Source organism: Lonchura striata, chromosome 3 (assembly GCF_046129695.1).
Source record: "Lonchura striata isolate bLonStr1 chromosome 3, bLonStr1.mat, whole genome shotgun sequence".
Taxonomy (NCBI): domain Eukaryota; kingdom Metazoa; phylum Chordata; class Aves; order Passeriformes; family Estrildidae; genus Lonchura; species Lonchura striata.
The window spans coordinates 63,001,989-63,024,706 of record NC_134605.1 but is presented as its reverse complement, the minus strand read 5'-3'; the positions used below and the strand labels follow the sequence as shown (position 1 = coordinate 63,024,706).

The following is a 22,718-nucleotide window of genomic DNA, read 5'->3' as shown; positions in this document are numbered from 1 at the left end:
TGTTTTAATTAAAAACTCATTTGTTCCCTATTAAAATATTCTAATAATATTTTCTATTTTTCCATATGGATTTTTATCAGATATAGTATGTCTAAGCTTAAGGTGCTGTAAGTCTTAATTTTTCTTCTTTATTTTATGTGTAATTGCATAAATTCTCAACTCTAGCACCACATGAGTCCTAGTTCTTTTATCACATAAATAGTTAACTAATTATGATAATTCTCCAAAAGCCACTTTTATTCCATTTGATAATGTTGTTAGTAGTTCACTAGTGAAAAGTTTGAATAGTTGTTGAACATAGACAAACTTTTTGTCATGCCTGTTTTCCTTGAGGAATCTATTTCTTTTCCATAGTATTCTTGGGAAGGCATTATTTTGTGCTTTGCTTAATTCCTTTTTTTTTAGCAACAACAGGCTGTTACTCCTCCTTCCTGTGTTCACATACCCATATACTTATATTATTATCCTGAATGTATTTATAGATTGAAATAATGATTTATCTTTTAATGGATTATAAATTTAAGCTTTTTGCTCTCAGCTCCTTTTTCTTGTTCTCTTCACTCCCTAATTTTTCTTCCCTGTTTCTCTTCATATTTTCTCATGTTTTTCTGTGTCTTCCTTACACCAAAAAACCAAGAATACAAGATTTATGAAGGGAGAGTGGACAAGGAAAAATACACACAGTTATAGTTATGAAGACACACCCTCTGTCAGTGAGGACCTAAAACTTAATTCTTTTTATGGAAGCCATATCATTACCTACCTGCTGTATATTAGAAATCAAATCCTTTACATGGCTGGGATACAAGCATGTTCTTCCCACCTTTTCTGTCTCATCATCATGAGTCACATTTCCTGGATTAGTGATTAATGGTCACTGGGCTGTTATATCTTGAGGTGAGGTCTGCCTCCAAGTCTAGTTATTTTATTATTCCTACCTTTTTTTTTTTTACTATAAGTGGCTTAAATGCTGTAGTTTGTATACCCTCAATTCTCATACCACACGCAGTTCATGGGATTGGGCACCTGGTTGGAAGTTAGAAAGGACTAGGTAAAGAGAGAGGCATGGATTAGCTTGCCTCTGCAAAGGTCATTATGGAACCTATTATGCATCACAGTAGAAATTCAGCTGTCTGGTCAATTTTATTCAAGAAAGTGTAAAAACTTTAAGACATGATTTTATTTTTTTAACTTGTGTTTTTCTTATTTTTTTTTCCCCTATTATGCATTTTAAATTTAGAGCACAACCTTATCTAGTCTTTAAGAAGCCCAACATCAACTTCCACTGTACATCAAAAGTTTGCCTCTGTCTTTCTCAGGTGTCAGTATACTCTAAAGCTGACTAGCATCTCTAGCTGCCATGCTGACTACCTAAAATTCTTGAAAAGAAAGTGGTAACAGGCAACTGAAGACCTGCAGTGTGGGTATGGATGCTTTAGCCCGCCTAGTGTGAGTGCTTTGGTTCTGCACCTGACTAGGACTTCTTACATGGCCCTGCTCCATGTAATGCACTTTTGGGGAACACCAGAGGCTGTGTGCAGCTTAGAATGGATGCTGGCTGCTTTCTGGAGCTGTGCTTAACTACTAAGCTGTTAAACAGGTGATAAACTCCATTTTAATCTAATTTAAATATTGCTAGTTGCTTGATTCTAGACTATGTGGAGTCTTTGATAAGAAATGCCATCTCCCATACCTTTTGAGGCAGTTTTGAGCATGCACAGATGAATAAGCAGGATAAGCAAACCTGGTTACTTTAACCACCTATAGAATTTGTCTGCTGGAAAAATGAGTTGTTGGAACTTGGTTTGGGGACCACATTTGAGTTTAGGCAAAATAATCAAACCTTTGCTGCCAATGCAGCAAAGTGTCATCCTAAACATTTTTTTCCTGGTTACTCCGCAAATATTTCTAAATCCAAAGATTTTACTTTCTCCTACTACACATTGAAAAAGTAAAAGAGCAGTGCAAGGGCCACCCCACAGTTTTGAGAAAGCTGCACACAGTAGAGGAATACCAATATTATTGTTCTGGAATCTTTGGAATATTAAGCAAAGTCTTCTTAATTTAGAAAAAATATTTATAACTGTGTAAAGATGTACTATGACAAGACTTTCAAAAACCTGGAAACATTGGTCAATATCCTCAGCCTGATGTTAAGGCTGTTCTGCTCTATTTTCTTTAGAAAGTCATTTGCATCACATGTTGTTTGGCAAATGGAGACATTGTTTTATGTGTTACATTCTTGTACAGTTTTTTAAGCAGCAGGGATCTCTGGATGTCAGAATGGTCTATAAGCATAAGAGTTCTTCACTAAAAGCACTGGAATTATTCCAGCCATCTGTTCTAGAATAAATTTTATCCAGTATGAGTTTTTAAAATCAGTATGCTTTTTGCTGTTTTGGTTATGTTTTACTGAATATTTTATTGAAAATTGTACATCACTAAGTATTGGTCAAATAACCCAAGCTGCCATTCTTCTCTGCAAAGCTTGGTTTTATTCAGGTCTTGTGCTGGAGTAGATTTAAAATGAAGTTTAAGTCTGAACTTTTACAGAATCAGGAATGTATTCTGAATTTGTTACCAAGGAGGTAAGAGGAGGGAAAGTGCAAAACAAAAAACCTAAGAGCAATTTAATAATCCTGATTGTTTTGAACAAGCTCATTCAAATGACAGAGCATCTTTTAAAGGATATAAATTAACATTGCACATGAAATTTTGAATTCTGTTTTCAGGTGCATCTCTTGTCTTGATCTTCTAAGTATTGCTTCCTGCCTCCTTGGTGGCACTAATTCAGCAGTACTCATTACGTGTACCTTCATATGCACCTTTTAGTGCCAGTATAACTCAGAACACCACAGTGTAATCTTGTCTTTTCCTCAGGTCATTGCTGGGAGCCCTGGGAAGGGACATACAGAGTGCTTTTGGAGACTCTAGGTTGACATTAGTACCTGGACTTATTGCTAGACAATCAGAAGGTCATAAAGGGCAGAACAAGGATCAAGGCTATCGTGACAGTGATGGTTTAAGGACAGTGATTTAGATGGTTTGCCCATCACTACAGTTGGTCAGGTTTAATGTCTAGATATCAATCCTTTTTCTTCAGGTCAGGGAAATTGTATTGAAACCAAGGTAGCAATGTGTACAGCACAAAGAAATCCGTCCTGTAAATGTCAATGCAGCAATGGCTTCAAGGATGTTTCAATTAATCTTCTGTGCTTGCTAAAGGTGTGAGTTAGGCCTGCTTTAGAAAACTCTGAGATGGGCATGTTTTGGTTACCCTTTTTCAACCCTATGAAGTCCAAAAGAAAAAAAAAAAAAAAAAAAAAAGAAAAAAAAAAAAAGGAGAGAGAGAGATATTTTACCAAAGATTCACTGACAACAAAGTATAATTAATTATACAATGAACTTATTTCAACAAAGATTATTAAAAAGTTGCCATTTTTACACAACACAAAGTACATACAAAAGAAAAACACAATCCTGTATATGTTGATCTCAGGAAGAATTCAGAACTGAAAACTGTTTTCATGCTGTGCCACTCTAAGTTATTAATACTTTGTTTTTTTTGTAAGGTAAAAAGTAAAGGGAAAAAAGGTCACAAAATCTGTTGTCTTCACAAGAAGAGAAAGACAATAGGCTTTTTTTTGTTCCCATTTCAGATGTTAGATTAATTTTTTGATCCATTTTCAGGAATAGCAGAGACAATAATCCGCTGTATGAGAATTACGATTATCCTCACTCTTGCAGTTCTGAAAGTTGTTAGAGTGATCTGTATCCAGAAAACTAATCTATAAAACCCATTCAGGAAATTTTTTTTCCAAAATAACTATTTCAAATCCAGAAACTTCCATCTATCAGGAAAGGCACTGCTAAATTTTCTAATTGTTATGCCACAGATTTCTTTCTATCTCAGCTCTTTCATCAGTTTGTGATTTTGCTTTTTCTTTTGCTTTGTAAAAGAACATTTTCAATCTCTTCTTGTCTTTTCTCCTTGAAGAATTATACTCATCTACTGTTTGACCTTTTGCCAAAGAGCTTTGTAAACCCTTTTCTCACCTTCCTACTTTCTCCAAAGTGATAGATCTCTGGGAAATGTATTGCTTCCTTCCCAAGCTATTAGGACTAATCCAGTCAGAGACCCCCACTCCTTACTAAGACATAGGGAAGGTGCTGTAGGCATTTAAAGTGGAGTGTGCCTCACCCTATTGACAGTTTCTTGGTTTGGCATGTGGGAATGATCATTGATTTATCTCAAAGTCCTGCCTCTGGCAGTGGCTTATAACACAGTGCCAAAAAAGACATCATACACATGTCAGCTGAACAACTGGATTATTCTGAGTGAATCAGGATAATTTGATTCTTTCAACTTGACTGTGAATATTTTTTAAAATTATTTTTGTAACTGGTGCAACTTTGACTGCAGCATGTCTGGGAGCCCGTTGTCTGGATTTCCTTTGTCTGAGGCAGAAAAGATGAAGAGCTGGTGTTATGTGGTAACTTAGGATATTGTGGAGAAAGCCAGATACATCACAGAGGATAGCTTCCAACAGAATCTGTCCTCCATGCAAGGTGCAGCGACTGCAGCATCTTTGATAGAGTACTTTGCAATCACAGTATTGACATAAAAAGCACTTTCGGCCAATTACATTGGAGAGATCTAATATGTTGAAATAAATTATAGTAGGGAAGTTTAAATAAAGGGGATATTCAAATTCTTCTTTCTTTTTGTTTAAAGATGCAGGGCTTTATCTGTAACAAAATATCTGACCAGAAAAAAAAAAAAAAAATGCTGTTAGCTGTGTGTATTTGAGAACATTTCATGATTTCATACAGCTATATTTAAAAATATATTCAAAACCAGACTAATAATTTGTGAACGTCTACTGGAGTAATCACTTATGGATTTTTCTGATTGCAAATTGAAAGTTTTTTGTTTACATACAAGTCAAGTTTTGATTTTGGCTTTTTTTTCTGTTATTTATTCTTGTCATTTGGTCCTTTAGGAAATAGCATGGCATCATGTTTCCAAATGTCAGAGCCAGAGGTATTTTATTTAAGTTGATTTTTCTTTTCCTTTGTTTTGTTTTGTTTTGTTTTGTTTTTTCTGGTGTTGGGGAGAGATGGGCTTAGGACTTAACTAATTAAAAGTGATTTGTTTTCATGATCTGGATGAAATGTTTTTGCCAGCTGCCTAACATACCTCTGAGATTCAGGCAGAAATTTGTCACATCAACCAGGAAATCCTTATCAAAACACAGCTTGGATCTCTGGTGGCACTGAGTGTATCGTTTGATAAGTGAGTCCTATTTTCTTGTCTGCACACTAGTCCTTTGTAGCAAAGGGCATTTATTAAGGAAACAGATGGGGAAACATCAGTTATCTTTTGTGCCTTCTGTTTTCTATAAAGGCCAGCAAGACAAGGCAAGCTCAACCAAAATAATTGAAGGCTTCAGAGAATAAGTCAGGTAAGTCAGGGTAGAATAGATTCACTATGGCTCCAGCAGCACTATAGTTCCTGATTTTAAAAATGAGTTTGTCATGCAGGTTGGTAAAACAGCTCAAATTTTGAAAAATTATCTTTCAAAGACATTTTGATCAATGCTATTACTTTTACTAATACAAGCTGTTGTGCTATGTATATATGTAATTGGTATAAACCATTTATGAAAAAAAATTTTTTGTAATTTGAGAGCCGTGGAGGTGCTGAACCACTAGCTACAGTTTTTATGGACTTCTACAGAAATAGTGAACCATTATAAAAATCCTAAGATATCTTTAATCAGAATCATAGCTATTAAGAGCAGTATTTTTTGTCCTGGTTTTAAGTTGTTCACAGCCATGTGGTGGGCTGACCTTGGCCAGCTACCATGTGCTCACTGCATTGTTCTCACTCCTCTTCCTCAACAGAACCAGGGCAAAAATATTAGATTAAAAAGTTCATGGGCCAAGATAAAGGCAAGGAGATCACTCACCAAATATTGTCAAAGAGAAATAATTTGGGGAAATTTGGGGAATTTGGGGAAAAAATAATCTAAATTTATTGCAAATTAAAGTTGATTTTGATGGTGGGAAACAAAAACAAAACACCCTCTGCCTGACTTTTTTTCCCAGTCTCAACTTCATTCTGTCATTCCCAACTCCTCTACCTCCCCACTCGGACTGGTGCTTGGGGATGAAGAATAAGGGATTAGGATCAGTCCATGACAGATCCTCTCCCCTCTCCTGCCTTATGCTGTTTCTGTGCTCCAGCCTGGCCCCTCCGGGGACTGCAGGGAACTCGGTCCAGGCACATGGAACATCTCCTCCTCCCCACCTCCATCCTGGACCTCAGAGGTTGTTTCTCACACCTTTTTCCCCTCATTAATTGCTCATGTGTTGTGTTCTGCCCATCCCTACACTCACTTCCCCCGAGGCACTGCCATCATGTCTGGGGGGCTCAGCCTTGCCCCAGGATGGGTGAGTTGGAGCCCACTGGAACTGGCCATGTCTGGCACAGGGCAGGTCCCCCACTGCCTAGGCATCCAGCGCAAGTTTATAAGTAAAATGTGAGTTAATTAACTGTACTTGAATAAAAACAGTGTGAGCTATATAAAATTTCTTTCATCTGATTTTTCTTTTTTTTTTTTTTTTTTTTTTTTTTTTTTTTTTTTGTGGCTAGGCTTCATACTTCTCATAACTACGAGGCTTTTAATTTTGTTCACTAATGGGATATTTCTTAATTTATAGGGGTAAGTTCAATAAATTAAAAGGTAATCACCAAAACCTGAGGAATTTCTCATAAAAATTCTCCTGAAGAAAGCATATAGAGAGTGAATAGTACCAGTTTAGTATGATTTCTGGTTTTTATGACAATGTCTGTTTTTGCAACAATGGGATTACAATAGTTTAATCAGATTTAGTGATGAAATGCTGCCCTAGCAGTATTGCAGAGTCACACAAACTTGTGTTAGGCAATATCCCATAAAACACACTCTGGAAGGACAGCATGGGATTCCTCAATGCTACATAGTTTTTCCAGTGAAGGACAGAAAGAGGAGCACAGGGACATGGTGGAACAGCAGAAGTTAAAAACCATATTGGAAATTAAAACTATCATGTTAACGTTTACCATAAGATCATAAGCCTCTCTGTGTCTTAAGACTTTCTCAAGTATTCATGAAAAAAAAATTGTGATTTTTTTCTACAGTGTAGTGTATTGTTTCATATTTGATTCTGTTGGCATGTCTGATGATGTTATCCCTCAGGCAATATTAATAGCTTGCCTATTATGGTAGTCTTAATATCTAGATACAAGTAGAATTATATTTCCCATTGCCTAGATTAATGAACCAAATGGGTAAAAAATCACAATCATAAGCACGGATTTGTAAGCCCAATTATACATATACACAAGTCACTTTTTTTTGCAAATTCTGACTGTCAGCCTAGTTCATCTTAAATCCATGTTTCCTGCCTTTAGATAGCAGGAAAAGAAGTTTGATTCCCTATCTTGTCCAGATTTGTATCCCGATTTGTGTTGTTATTAATCATTACCTGTTTACCATTGATATAACTGCTGCTTTCCAAAGCAATGAAATTGTTGTATTATTGCCACAATAATGCAGTTTTTCTATAGACTTTTGATACCAACTGTGTTTTCTACTATCTTTAGTACTTTCTATTTGTGGATTCACAAGAAGAAAGAGCTGTATTTGTGATTTGGAACTCTCTTAAAATAACCATTTTCATTTTAATGTTTCTGTTCTTCTAAGAGATATGTATTATGTAGCATAACAAAATGTAATTTTACAAAGCCAGGGAGTCTAAAACTCTTAGCTACCTGCATCTCAAGGAAACTGCGCAAAGTCCTAGGAAACTCCCTTATCCAACAAACTTATGAGTTTTTGTTCTTTTATGTTCTTTGGCCCAAAGCAAATGGATTGCTAGTTTAGGTATGAAAAGCTTCAAATTTAAGATTAGTTGTATAGAAAGACTTAAAAGGATGGTTATCTGCAGTGTTTTGTGTGCCTTGCCCCAAACTTATTATTTCAGTTATGTCTGCTCTTTTCAAAACAGAACTTGAATTTCTTTTGTTTAGAGGCAACTATTCATTAAATTCACCAAAATTACTGTGTTTCTGCACTAGTGCCAAATTCACCTTCCCCTTTATAAATTAATAAGGTGTACCTTTTATACTGGCCAACATTCAGTGGCTGGTGGTTGGCTCATGAATCATGGAGTGGAGTTTTCTATCTGCCATTCTTTTCTTCCTATCCAGACTTAATAGTATATATTTTCTCTTCAAAATATTTCACTTTAAGCTTGCAAAAGACTTTTTCTGTTTTGTGCTCCAGCTTGCATGTATGGCACTAATCTGCCATATCTGAGAGATATTTTTTCATTTCAAAATACACTGACTGGTTCGTTCTTATTGCAGTGTCAGTATTGAGTGGGAGTGTTTCCCGTAGCAGCTACCAGATGTGCCACCTCTTAGTGCCATGCTAGCTATTTTGATATGAAGAGGCTCATTAAAATAAGGAATTGTTCATATTTTGTATGCTTTTAAATCTTCAGTATTACCATCAATTTATTGTTAATATACCTGACAATCTTGCATTTTTTCATGACATATATTATTAGATCCAGATGTTTAGAAACAGTTTATTACAAATGGATAGATGTCTCTCTTCAGGTTCTTGATAAAAATAAGTGTCACCTAACAGTTGTCTTCAGTGCAAGCAGAGACTGCATACTTCACTGTCAGCTTCATGGTGGTGTATTCAGCTGGGTGAATTTTGGTAGATCTGTAGCCTACTTGTTCTTCTAGTCCTTATTTTTAAAATTAAGATGGTGGTGTATTGTTTTCTTTTATAAGAGTCTTTGGATAAAACAAATAGTTACAGAGTTCCAAATTTATTTAATTATATATGTAGGCTTCCTAATGACCACAGAGCATGTGAATAATTGAAGAGGAGTAGGATCAGTGCTGCAATACCTATCGCAGGATAGACAAGAGTTAACCATCACAAAGGATTATGAAATCCAAGGTTGAAGCTGATTTCTTGTAGTCTCATTTTATCCACAAATAAAATGAGTTGTTCCTCAGCTTTGTCTTCTCTCTTTGCTCCCCCTGTATCTTGATGTCTAAGTATATGGAGCCTTTTACAGAGTTATTCAAAATTTTTAAATAGTGCTGTTCAATATCATGGCTATGTATGTGTGCAATAAGCTAAAAATGAAAACAAATGGATGAGGATTTGTAAATAAAGGAAGTGACTTCATTTTATACTCTCCCAATTCTTGGTCTTTCCCATTAGCCACTAGAGAGCAGCTTTCTACAGGACCTGAAAGAGATGACCTTCCTGCAGAGTTCCTGAAATGTAAAACAGGGAATGTCACCAAAATTATCATGTTTGAAAGTAATTTTATAAATAAATTCAGGCAGTATGATTGTAGATCGTATTGAGTTTGTTCCTGACCCAATTTAAATCTTAACACTTCCGACTTCATGTCTGATAGAATAATGTTCTGTGACTTAAGTATACATATTATCATATGACATCAATGGGCATAATTTTAATAAGGTTTGTGATTTTGCAGTCATGTCATTGCAGTTTAAATTGAAAAAAAACAAAAAAAAAACCAAAAAAACTAATCAAACTAGAACCTGTAAGCTGTTTCAAATGGAAGATAAAAAAGCTATGTTAGATGAGAACAAAAGATCACCTAAGCACAGAAATCTGCCTCAAGCAGCAGACAGTTGCAGTTGCCTAGTGAACAGTGCAGGACCCTGTAGAGCATGGTCATTCCTTCAATTTACCCTCTCAGCTTTCAGCAGTTGATAATTATGAGACTTCTTAAACCAAAGGCTGTAGCTAGACCATCATTTTTATCTGCTATCAATGGACTAATTTTCCATGAAATTATCTGCATTTTTTCTGTCTAAAATACAAAAGCCTGTGAAAATATATTTCCCAGGTTCATTATTAACCCTGTAAAAGTATATTTCTTTTTTCTCTTCAGTTTTTCTCACTTCATTGCAGCCAACTGCCTCTATGACTAGTGCTAGAAAAAGTAATAAAACTTGCTCCTTACCTATTTACTCTATGTAATCCTTGATTTTTAAGAGTTTTCCATATTCCCCTACAGCTCTCTCTTTTCTAACTTCAAGAGTCCTAATTGGTTTTGTCTGTCCTCAGTAGAAATCTTCCACTATTCTGATAATCCCTGTTATATTCCTTTGTACTTTTCCAGCTTCACTGTATCTACTGTTGCAAGTGTGGTGCTCTCTTCAATAGTGCAGTTTTCTGTTTCATTTCCCACTCTTTCCTAATGATTTCTAAAATTTGGGGTTTGTTTATCACCAAGCTGACATTTTATGCTAATTTTCTGGAATAATTTTATATTTTCCTGAGTAGTGATTGTTAATTTAGAATCATCCACTGTGTATGGTAAATATTCTTTCCCGTGGAGGTACATAATTTTGCATTTATCAGAACTTTATTTCATCCATCATTTTGATGCCTACTCATTCACTGTTCTAATATCCTTTCCAACAATATTCGGGCAATTTTAATATTGTCTACCTTGCAGATTTGGATAGACCTAAAGTTTCTGCACTTTCCCAGATAACTTCCTATTAAAACATACTTCCTTCAAGTGTTCAGTGTTGCTGAAGCTTTATGAAAGAGGTTATACTGGGAAGGTTCAGTCACTGATTCTTAACATCTTTTAGCAAAAATAATGTTAATTCTCCCATAACAAAGTGCATTTATCAATTTTTTTCACCAATCTAACCTGTAATCTTCCACACAGGAAGAGAAGAAACTGGTCAAATAGTATTTGAGCAAATTTATACTTCATCACACTGATTGTTGACAAGACATTTGTTGGTCTCACATCTGACTCCTGGTGTATTTTTACAAGAGTGGAAGAGGAAGTCCATGCTGAAAGTTAATAATTGCTTTTGAACAGCTTTCACCTTATAGATTAAGCAAAATAAAATATTCACAATTACTTAACTAAACTAGGAACTTAATAGAGAAACTCAGTGAAATCTACAGTTCCATATAGCTCCATTTTGAGATCAGGATTTAAATACTGCCTAACTGTGTAACCTTGAAGCTAAAAGATTTTGTCTGAATCCCATAGGGAATCTGTGTCAGTCCCTGGAACAGAATAGACCCTAGTAGTCTATTCCTGGACTATCACATGTATTGATTAATTTAGTAATAATTACGGTTCTTTTAGATAAAATGGATGGATCATATTCATTTTGTCTTGCTTAGGTGCCTGCACTTAGTCAGAATGGATTTGCCTCTGGAGGCCTACAGTGACACACACTTTAATTTAGTATACCAGAAATTTGGTAGAAATTCAATACCTAAAATGTGGGTAGAAGCTAGAGATCTATATTAGGTAGATTGGACCTCACCTCTGCTTTGTAAAGAGAAGTTATGATTGGGATGGGCCAGTGGCTTCTTTTCTAAGATAATATCCCTACAGGAAGAAGGTGTATTTGCTTAGCTCAAAGGGTTTTACAGCCATATGTGGGGTGAAACCTGCTAGGTAGGGGATGAAGAAAGAGACTTTCAGTTTAGCAGCAGTGCCCAGAGCAGGGACAACAGTTCCATCTAGAGGAGAGCAGCTATGGAGGAGCCAATGGCTCCTATCTAAGCATCTCACAAAGCAAGGACATGAACATCCCTAAAAACATTATTGGTGCTGACAGCCATTGTCAGTTCTCAACAGAAATATAAGAAATCTTTGATTAGTTTCCCAGACTACAAAGTTGTCTTTAACCTAAAGTTTTATTTTTCACCATAATTTCATTTGTATAGTGAGATATGTTACTGGAAAATTTGATGACTCCTGTTTTTTCCTCCTAATATTCTCAGATGTGCACAAGCTTTATCTATTCCTTCTTCTCTCCAGTGTAGGAGAGAATAAGGAATAGATGTCAATATCAGGGCAGCTGTCAATATCAGGGCATCTTGAATGGACATTGATCCTTTATTTTCTTGGCTGAGGTAACAGAGCAGGAGGGGTGAAAGAGTTTGATTCTGTTTCAGTTACTTTTTCCTGCTTAGAAAGAAGGCACCTCTCACTAACCAAAGTTCCTTATCCACATAACTACATTGTTTGCCAGGGACAGCAGTTTCCCATATCTTTACTGTAAATGGAATTCCAATCAGAATGTCATCAGGCTAGAGCAAACCACTGGGTAAACTATTACCACAGTCAAAGCAGTGCCATACAGCACAAAGCAGGAACCAGCAGGTGCTGCATTCCTTGCATAAAGCCTTAGCAGAGAGGCAGCAAGCACAATATTTTCAAATTATCTTTTCCATGAGTTAAAAATACTCTTTCCAGAGTGGTCACCTATACCACTAAGAAACGCTCAGGCATTTGGTTTTATGTAAATGTTATTTTTTTTTCCTATTTTTCCATTTATAATAGGAATTTGCTTTGGAAAAGATGTTGTAGTTACCTTCAAATAATTGTATTAAAATCTGCTGTCTAGCAGGGATTAGAAAGTCATAGACATGCATCATTTAAAACATTGACTAATAGGTTTATAGGAAGAAAGGTTCGCTATCCGACTTTTTACAATTTTCTGCAAGGTATCATGTGATATCAAATTAAAGTGAACTCCCTTAGCCTTCCCCTCATAGTGTAACATACACAAAATTGGCCAAAATCAATTATAAACACCTCTTTTTTGACAGGTCATAACTAGATAGAAGATTGGGGTTTTTTTTGTAAATTCAAGGCAGTAATTTACTGACAAGCCAGGGCATTTAAAAGGCTAGATTTAAGCAGCTAAAGCAAAATTGTCATGTTCGGTTTTGCTTCTGGGATTTGCTGTTGTTGTTTTGAGGGTTTTTTGGGTTTTGTTGTTTGCTTTTTTTTAATATTTTTTCTAGGCACTATAGAAGGCTCTGGCTCAGGCAATGTAATTTGCCTTTCATAGTCTATCACAAGGCTCATGATTATTTCGTACAACAAAATATTCAGTGCAACAAATGAGTAGATTCTGCTGTGTTGGTTGGGCTGCATTCCAATTCCTACCTTAGTGATGCTGGCTGCCTTCAGCACTGCCAGCACAATAATTATTGCTGCGTTTTCTAGACCTCATGAAACCAGCAAGGTGATCACCCCCTTGGAACAGCTGGGGATATGAGGTATGAAAAAGTGGAAAGAAATTGCTGCAACTCTGTGCTACCTTGCCAACAAGTGCCACTTGAATGATGACAGCTATTGGCAGGGATAGGCCTCTGCTGGGGGAGAGCTTACAGCAGTGCTAGATTATAGCTTTTGCTGCTTCCAAGAGGAACTGCTGTGGGCACCGAATTAAAGAAAGCAAATTGGGAGGTGGGGAAAACAAAGATTTGATGGCAAATGCAGAAGGGTGGAGGATAAAATCTGACAAGGAACCAATTTTTGGTTTACTGTATATGATTGTCTCTCCTTATGAAGAAAAAAACCTGCCACAAACACTGTCATGTCAGCCATGCAGATTTGTTAGGCAGCCCTCTCCAGCCTTCCTTACAATGTTAAGGTACCAATTGGTGCCAGCAAATGCATACTATTCTTTCAATACAGAGAAGTATAATATTTTTTGTCAGGATTTACCATATGAAGAATAGAAGGGAAGTTTAAAAAGTCTTATTTTGGTTATTTAACACTATTGCCATCTTTAACATAGCTTCTGAGAATGTGCCACTGTGCTTGAGTGCATAGTTTGGGTAAACAGATAAGTTTAATCCAGGACACAACACTAGCCTTCAATACATGGAATAAACACCCAGTAAAAATCTGACTTTAGTCTCAAGAAGTTGATGTAAATTTTACTCAGATAAATGTTTTTGACTGCTTTGACTGTTTTTGATCTCCTTTAATTTTGAAACTTTTAATTTTATTCCAAATACATTTTTTCTGGACAATCTACTTGCATGGAAGTGTATATTTTTACACCATTCTCATCACTATTAACACCTCTTAGCTCTATATAATATATCAAGCATTCATCTTGTGTTTTTATTCTTTTGTTAGAGCTTTGCATCTATCCTTTTCTGCGTCACTCACATTTTAACTTTCCCATATAACAGACTTGGAGGAGAGCTTTGCATCTGACCAAGTTGTAACTTTATTATAGCTCTCCCTTTTTCTGTATTTGTTAGTTTTTAAGTTGATAAAGCCTGGATGCAAATAGACAGTATTTCAGAAAGAATGTATTAAGAGAAGGAAATATTTGTATCCATATATGAATTGGCTACTAAAAAGGAGTTCAGCACACCTAATTAGTACATTACTCATTACAGACTAACTTTATATTCATTGCATTTGTAAAAGGGGCTAGGGAAAAGGAATAATAAGACTGCTTCTTATTTTTATTAAAGTGTTAATGTTGGAAAAGGCTAGAGAATGAGACTATAATCTGTACTGCTTATTTATATTACAAAGGTTGTGTTTCCAGGGGCAGGTGATAGGTTTTGTGGGTTTTTTTCAAAACAGAAAGTTTAGGATCCCACTCATTTAAACATATTGTTTCACAAAATCAGGAAAAACCCACCTCTTTGTGTTTTCCTTGAAATATTCAATGGGAGCAGTGTCTGAATGATTCACTCTAGCTGTTTGTGGGAGTTAGAATGACCTAGAGTTTTCCTATAATGACAATGACAGCACAGAGTGCTTCATATGCTGCCTTTTCCCCCTTATAATCATGTTCCAAAAAAGATTGAATATAAATGATGTACTATTGCAATACGACACAAATTAGCCAGTTCCAAGCAAAAATTCTTGAGTTGAATTACGTGTTGAACTAGCCTATGAGAATACTACATTTGCTTTATTAACAAAACAAAACAAAAAAAGTCACAAAAACTTTGATGCTTTGGATAGAACTGTATGTTTGTAGAACTGGGTTGTAGACAATAATTGGTATTCCCCAGCTGCCATTGAATTTAAAGGCTCTGGACCTGGGAATTGAGAACACTGGACATCTGGAAGATGAGATCTGAGACCTTGTTCTTCCTTCTTAGACTCTGTGTAGGGACTAGATGACAAGTCTGACTCTAAGGTAGCCATGATGCAGATAAGATGCCTTCATTCCTTCCAAAGTACTTGGAGCTCCCTAAGGATAGATGGCTTTTACACAGGTAATAGGCAAAGTTCAGCAAGTAGAAACTTTTCTGTCTATAACTGATGTCAATTATATTTCTTCCATAAAGTGATTTGCATAGTTTAAATATCAGTTTTCAGGTGATGCCAAGGCACAAAAATGTAGCAGGTGCTTCAAATATTCTGTGTGTAATAATGATTACTCCAATAGAAGAATCATGAGAGAGAGATTTCTATAAGGACAATAAAGTCAGCATTCTGCTTATCCAGGTTTACTTGTGGAATGAGAAATTACAAAGGAGTTCTCTGTGCCTTACAGCTCTGATATGGACTACTTGACATTCTCTCATCATGTCATTCTCTCTTTTGCTTTGTGGACACTTATATGCCTGCATACAAATAAAACCACCAGGACACAACAACTAGTGACTCTAGATTGGCTATTTTCACTTGATTTTCACTCTGATACTAAATGCCTGGTTCTTATTATTATGATGAGACTCAGACCTGATGAGATAATGAGTGATCCCTGCCAACTCCACTCAAAATAATTTGGCTAATGAGGTTTCTAACAGGTGTGCCCTTCCTGCTGAGAACTAGAGACTAATTTTTGCTATTGTTATAGGGTAATTTTTTTTCAGGTATTAAGCCAGAGTTTGTTCTGGTCTGAGAATCACACACAGAAGATAGGTTCATTACCTGAAGACACCTGAGATACTTCCTTCTGTAAATTCCATGACAGTATTATCACATCTTTCTTGAGTTTGAAGATGTAATATAGTATAATATGAACCAATGTGTGGAAACTAGTTGTATCTTTCTTTGAATGAAACCAAGAATTATTTTATTGATAAATATCTCCATAAAGACAGAAACTATTTGAAAATATTTGATCAGGCTAATCTTTCACAATGATCTCTGCATGCTAGATTTTGCCTTCAGGCTTTACTGCAGGCCAATTCAGATTATTCAATTATAAATTATTATTAGATCTTAATTCAAAAGCATTTTGACATTTATAATTGGGTCAAGCTTTCTCAGCAGTGTCAGTAAAATTGAATTTTTCCACCTTAAAGCAAGGTGTGGGTGCCAGTGCTCCAATAGTCTTGCTAGAAGGATGTGGACAGGGAAGAGCTACAGAAAGAGTTAGAGAGAGATGGAGGGAGAAATAAGGGTCAGCCAAAGAGATGGAAGGAAACTTCTATGTTGGCAGTGTTTAAACTAATTCCCACTGGTGGTCACTAACCCATTTGTCACGATCCCTCCTTTGGCCATGGTCACATTTAGCCTTCTTGTTGGCATTTGGCAGCTGAGTAGTTTGTATTCTAACATTATCTTGGTTTTAAGGTAAAACAGAACCTCATAACTTGACCCAATTTATCAGTTTGAGAGCAAACCACTTTTATGCACCTCTCCCTGGGTTTGGTGGCATGTAAATATGCCATATTAAATAATTCACAAATTGTTATTACTTGTGTTCATGAGCAGGAAATAAAATACACTACACGGACTAAAACTTTTAGCTCCTGTTGCTAAAGTTCATCTTGTAGCTGAACTCCCAACTTCTTGATAGTGTCATGGGTAGAAGAGTTTACATGAGATGGATTTTTCAAGTTTTCTTTCAGACACACAAAAGAATGTGTTCTGACACATCTCTAAGTCTTGCTACTGGTGGCCAACCAGACACAAGAAATTCTGTTGACTTAAAGCATACACATATGCACACACACACACAATTTGCTGTTTGTGATCTGATTTTGCTATTTGTGATCTGAATTGTGGCATGAACTTGAGGCTCTAACCCATCTAAGCAAGTTATTGGGATTGAGTGTGCAATTGTATATAAAACTTAGTAACGAATAAATGAACTGAAATACTCTCCTGGTTCCTAGAGTATTGAAATCTGGATTTTTGTTGTTTTAAATATTAGCAAAAGTCAATTTGGCCATGTACAGGAAAAAAATATAGCCATTTGAGGCACAATTATCTGTACAATACTGTGTAGATATGCTTCCCACTACTACATATCAGCAAACCTACTATAGAAAACTTGTACTTGCCATTTTTTTATTATTGATGTGCTCAGGGAAGACAACAGCTGAGACAAAAAATGCACTCTGTACCTGAGGAGAGATTTGTTGTCCTTAGTAGGTCACAGCAGAAATCCACTTATACACAGGACGATGCAGGAATGTGGTCCTTCATAGGATTTTTAAAAACTATTATTAGCTTCTTATCAAGAGCAGTGAAGACTTATTCCTTTTCTAAGCAACGTCAAACAGATTAAGGATGGTGGCTTAGTATTATATATGTGATTCCTCTGAGGAACGAATGGACAAGTGGAAACTAATTCCTTCTTGATTTTAACTTAAATTACCTGTTCTTGCTATGGTTTTGATGGTTTATATTAGATGTGCCAAGAACACCATTGTGTCTGCAGCTCTTCACAGGATTTCATTTGTGTTGCCTTTTTTTGCTTTTCTTCTTACCAAAAATATAAGTTTTTATCTACCCTGCTGTCTTTCAGTAGAGGATTTGATTCACATGCACATGCACACTTGCAGATGTGTATTTCATATAGATTTGACTTTCAAAATATTAATCTGTTTTTCTGCTGGGTGACTGTGGAGAATTTTCTGAGTAACTGGGCCCTCTATCTCAGGATACTATCTGAAATTTTGATGAAAAATTAAATTAACCTCTCTAAGGAATGACACAAATAAATGCATTCTGCTTCAAAATTATGGAAGTGCTGGAGGAGTGTTAGCTGGGGATATTGTACTCATGCAGGCAGGCTTTAGAATTAGAAATCATTCATAAGCCAAAGGCCAAAAAGTACTTGTATTTATTTGACTCTTTTTAATTTTCTATGCCATAGAGCAAGAACTGCAAGTGTTTAAAAAGCTTAAAAACTGACATAAAAACAGAACTGAATTATTAGATGGTGTGGGCATCTGATACAACATAGTTTTGCTGGGGGGACTTAATGAGTTAGTGATTAGAGCTTAATTTCTTTAGCTCATTCTTAGTGTGAGCCATTCAATGATGTAAACCATGGTTGCTTAATTCTCCTGCACTGTAATTTAAGCTAATACTGTTCTTATTTTGGAGTTTGCTGAGAGCCTGTTACCACCATTCAGTCAGCTGTGTGACCCTGCCCCAGCCATGGTGTGCTGTTTGCTGTTCGAGGACCTTGGCTGGCAGGGGCTGTACATATCCTCTTGTGTGTCTCTACCTATGTGAACTTTAATTTATATCAGTGCAAAGTTTAGATTCTATATCATTGTAAAGTAGTTGTGGTTGAGTTTTTTCTCAAGGAGCTTTCTGAGAAAAGGCACTTAGTCATTTTCAATTTTGGAGTTTGTGTTATAAATCATCTTTTGACTAGTTTCTTCTTTGTGGTTCCTGTCTGAAATTCTAGTGCAATCATATACTTTAAGAATCATCTCCAAATATTTTTCATTTTCCTCTGGAAATTCAATTCATAGATCCCTCAAGGTCAGTAACACTGTTAATCTATTAACAAACAACCTCTGACAAGAATCTGGAAATAGTTTTTGAGCTATGCCAATTTGACACTGTATGAGTTAATTTTATTTAGTATTTATTTTTACAACAGTTTACAACAACAGCTCCTTTAAATAAAGTCTTCTGCAATTTTATCAGGGAATACATCTAATAATCTGCCTAAGAAGACAGTGTGGTGGGTGTTTATCTTCTAACATTAGAACCTGACTGTCCATAACACTGCTTTCTGAGTTCACTGCATTATTAGAGTGGAATTGAATTAAAACATGGGGTTTTTTTCCAACCATATTATACTTTTGCATCCAAAGCATCCATTTTCCCTTTTTGCTTTTCTCAGTTTACTCTTTCCCAGACTCATAGAATCACAGGATGGTTTAGGTTGGAAGGGACCTTAAAGATTATCTAGTTCCAACACCCCTATCATGGGCAGGGTATCTTGCACTAGACCACGTTTCCCAAAGCCCCATCCAGCCTGGTCTTGAACACTTCTGGAGACTGAGGAGTCCACAACTGCTCTTGGCCACCTGTTCCAATACCTTGTCACCCTCACAAGAAAGAGTTTCTCAGAGTTCCTAATATCTTATTTAAACCTACCCTCTTTCAGCTTAAAGCCATTTCCCCTTGTCATGTCATTACATGCCCTTGTTAAAAAAATCCCTCTCCAGGTTTCTTGTAAGCCCCTCTTTGCTACTGGGATGCTGCTATAAAGCCTCCCTGAAGCCTCCTCTTCTCCAGGCTTGAGAGTCCCAACTCTCTCAGCCTGTCTTCACAGGAGAAATTCCTGAAAGATTTTGCTTCCTGTGTTCCAGCCCTGTGAGTGGTCTTAGTGAACTTGTTCCAGCCAATGTCTTTCCTGCATTGAGGACCCCAGAGCTGGATGCAGCACTCCAACTGGAGTTTCCCAGAGCAGAGTAGAAGGACAGAATCCTTCCCCTTGCCCTGCAGGCCATACTGTTTTTTTGATGCAGCCTAGGATGGGGCTGGCTTTCTGGGCTGCAAGTGCACTTTGCCAGTTTGTGTTTTGCTTCTTGTCCACAAGCAACCCCCAATCTGTCTACCCAGGGCTGCTCTCAATCCATTCTCTGCACAGCCTGTATTTGGGCTTGGAATTGCCCGAATCCAGGTGGAGGACCTTGAACTTGGCCTTGCTGAACTTTATGAGGTTCACACAAATGGACTCTGAAGCCTGTCAAGGTCCTTCTGGATGACATCCCCTCCCTCCAGCGTGTCAAACGCACCAAAGAGCTGGGTGTCATCAGCAAACTCGCTGAAGGTGCACGAAACCCCACTGCCCACGCCAATAACAAAACTGTTGAAAGTGCCAATATCAACCCCAGAGGAGGAAGAAAGAAAATTCTTTTACTTTAAAAATTAATATTGCTTTGTTAGTTCTTTCCTTTCTGTAATATCCTTGAAGCACATTAAACATTTGAAGTTAGCAGGTGTGATGTGAAAAAGTGCAGTTGTTTAACCAAAAATTTTGAAGTAAAGGGATAAAATGCTTTCAAAATCAGATCTATATTTTCTCTTGCTATGTGAGGAAGTCCCTTATGATTCTGATATCTGTGGAAGAGAAGGAAGCTACATAATACTATTTTAATAGTCTTTGTTACTACTTTGTCCTACTTTCCACTTTTCTCCTTTTAGAAACACAGACAAAGTGAGACTTTTGAAAAAGTAACTCATGTAGAAAGTCTGTATTATTTCTATGTTTGTTTGTGGATAAGTTTTAGTTTCTCTCCACCTTCATCTCATTAGGAAGTCAGAATAAAGATCCAGTTCTGTCCTGTAATTTTCATTACATAAATCCACAATGCACTTTGCCATGTTAGTGTGATCTTCTAAGGAAGAGTTGCATTTCCACAGCTTTTCATCTGTGCATACCTGACCAGAGTGCTGCCATTTCACATATCCAGCAGCTCCTGCACACAGCTGATTCCTTGAAGTGACGTGAGAAAATCTAATAGCAAGTCTGCCTGTGGCAAATGAGAGGTAGATATACATGGACAGAAGTGGTGCAGACTTGTCTTTTTCTTCTGTATTTACCCCCTGTCTTGCATGCCCTGCTTTCTGGTATTGACTCACCCCAAATTCAACATGACCACAAAATCTGAGAGTGGTTGCTTGATACTGAAGGAATTGCTAGTAATGGGAAAAAAACAAAGAGTACATTGGTGCATGAAAAGGAAAGATTTTCACAGAACAGCCATTTGTCCTATGCAGTCCCATATGCAAGTGTTGGTGGAACTGCATCTTTCACCAAGACAAGCAAAACAAAACATGTTGATGCATGGTAGCACAGTTTCATTTTTGACTAGAAGTCATGTCAGGGATATGAGGTTTTCTACTTTTTATACAATTAACTAGCATGCTGCAATTTCCCTCTATAATTGGCATACTTAACTGGATGATCTCCTGCTGTTTGAATGATTTGCATCTTCCCATGTATTGTTTTTTGCTTGCTGAATCTCTACTGTGACTAAACTAGAAGCAGCCTAGTGTACAGTCTGTACTCTTTTTGCTACTGCTTTGCTATTCTCATTTACTCTTTGTTTAGCTGATAAAAATGAGTGCTCTGCTCAGAGAGAATATTGGAATATTTTCTCTCTAATACCTGTTTAGCAGCACTTAGGTGTAACAGGTTTGTTTTTTTTTTTGCTGATACACCTAATAGACTTCACATTGACCTATGTAATACTGCTTCATGCCACATGCTGGCCTTTTTTTAATATAAATTACTGTGTCTGTAATCAAGGACATATTTCTTAATGATAAACTTAGAAGCACAGACAATGTGAGTTTTTATGAAGTTCCCAATACAGCTTGATCTTCCTTTTATTTCTTCTTTATTTCTTCATCCCATTGTCACCATTAGACATGTCTAATTAGACTTTTCTCTACTAGGGAGAGTTGAAGGATAGCACAAATAGTTCAGAAATGTTTGGATAATGTAGGAACATAATTTTTTTCAGTAAATATATAAAATAAAATGGCAGTCAAAATACGAAGACTGGTTATAAGAAGGTTGCATTGTGTGAAAGGAGTCTTTGTTGAAAAGAGAAATTCAATGTTTGACATGAAACCTGAACACTCAAATTTGAAATTACATGGCTGGCAAACTTTCCCAGGATTATTTTGGCAGTCTCCATCTCAAAGGTGAACAAGCGTCAGTACATAGCATATTATTAACAGCCTTTTTACATTTGCAATGCTGATGTGAATGTAGTCTGTCTTTTAATGAAAAGTTTTCTTATTTAATTTCAAAAAGAAAGTGTTCATGTGATAGTGGACTGTGGCACAAAAAATGAAGAATTCTCTGATAGCTGTATCATACAAAAGCAGCTGTTAATTACTCATTTAGTACTTGATCTCAAAAGGTGTTATTTTTAAATAAGCAGAGTGGTTGGCACATAAACCTAATTCAGTTCATGCACAGCATAACATAAACTCAGTAAATAGTCGCCAGTTATTTAATGAAACTTAATGAAGAAACAACCACCTGCTCTCCTTTTCTTTCTCTTCCTCTTTCTTTTTTTTCTTTCTTTCTTTCTTTCTCTCTTTCTCTCTTTCTTTCTTTCTTTCTTTCTTTCTTTCTTTCTTTCTTTCTTCTTTCTTTTTCTTTCTTTCTTTCTTTCTTTCTTTCTTTCTTTCTTTCTTTCTTTCTTTCTTTCTTTCTGTTTCTTCCCTTCCTTATTTCTTCCTTTCTTCCTTTCTTTTCTTTCTTTCTCCTTCTCTTTTGTTGTGTGTGTGGTTCTACATTGCTGTTATCTTAATTAGTATTATTCATAATTTTTTAAAAATTTTATTTTCATTATTCACATTTTCATAAAGTTCATCAATTCACTGTTCCAGTTAGCAAAATTGTTGGAATGCTGTCAAAGAAGCTCCTTTATCTTTCTGACTAAATTCACTTTACCATTATATTGTCTTCTAATATTAACATAAATACTATTTTTGTCAAAACATGTCATTCTACCTATGGGTTGGGCTACAGTAGTGTATTTAGTGTATTTTTACATAATGTTAGAACACCAGTAAAGGGACACCTGCTATTGGAATTGTGAAATTATTTATATTGTTAGCAAGGC

At 36.2% G+C, this 22,718-nt stretch overlaps 1 protein-coding gene across 1 annotated transcript in view; it reads left to right on the top strand.

Moving 5' to 3' along the window:
* The window catches only part of NKAIN2 (sodium/potassium transporting ATPase interacting 2), a 510,593-nt gene that overhangs the window by 209,413 nt on the left and 278,462 nt on the right, over positions 1 to 22,718 (top strand). The window lies entirely within an intron of this gene.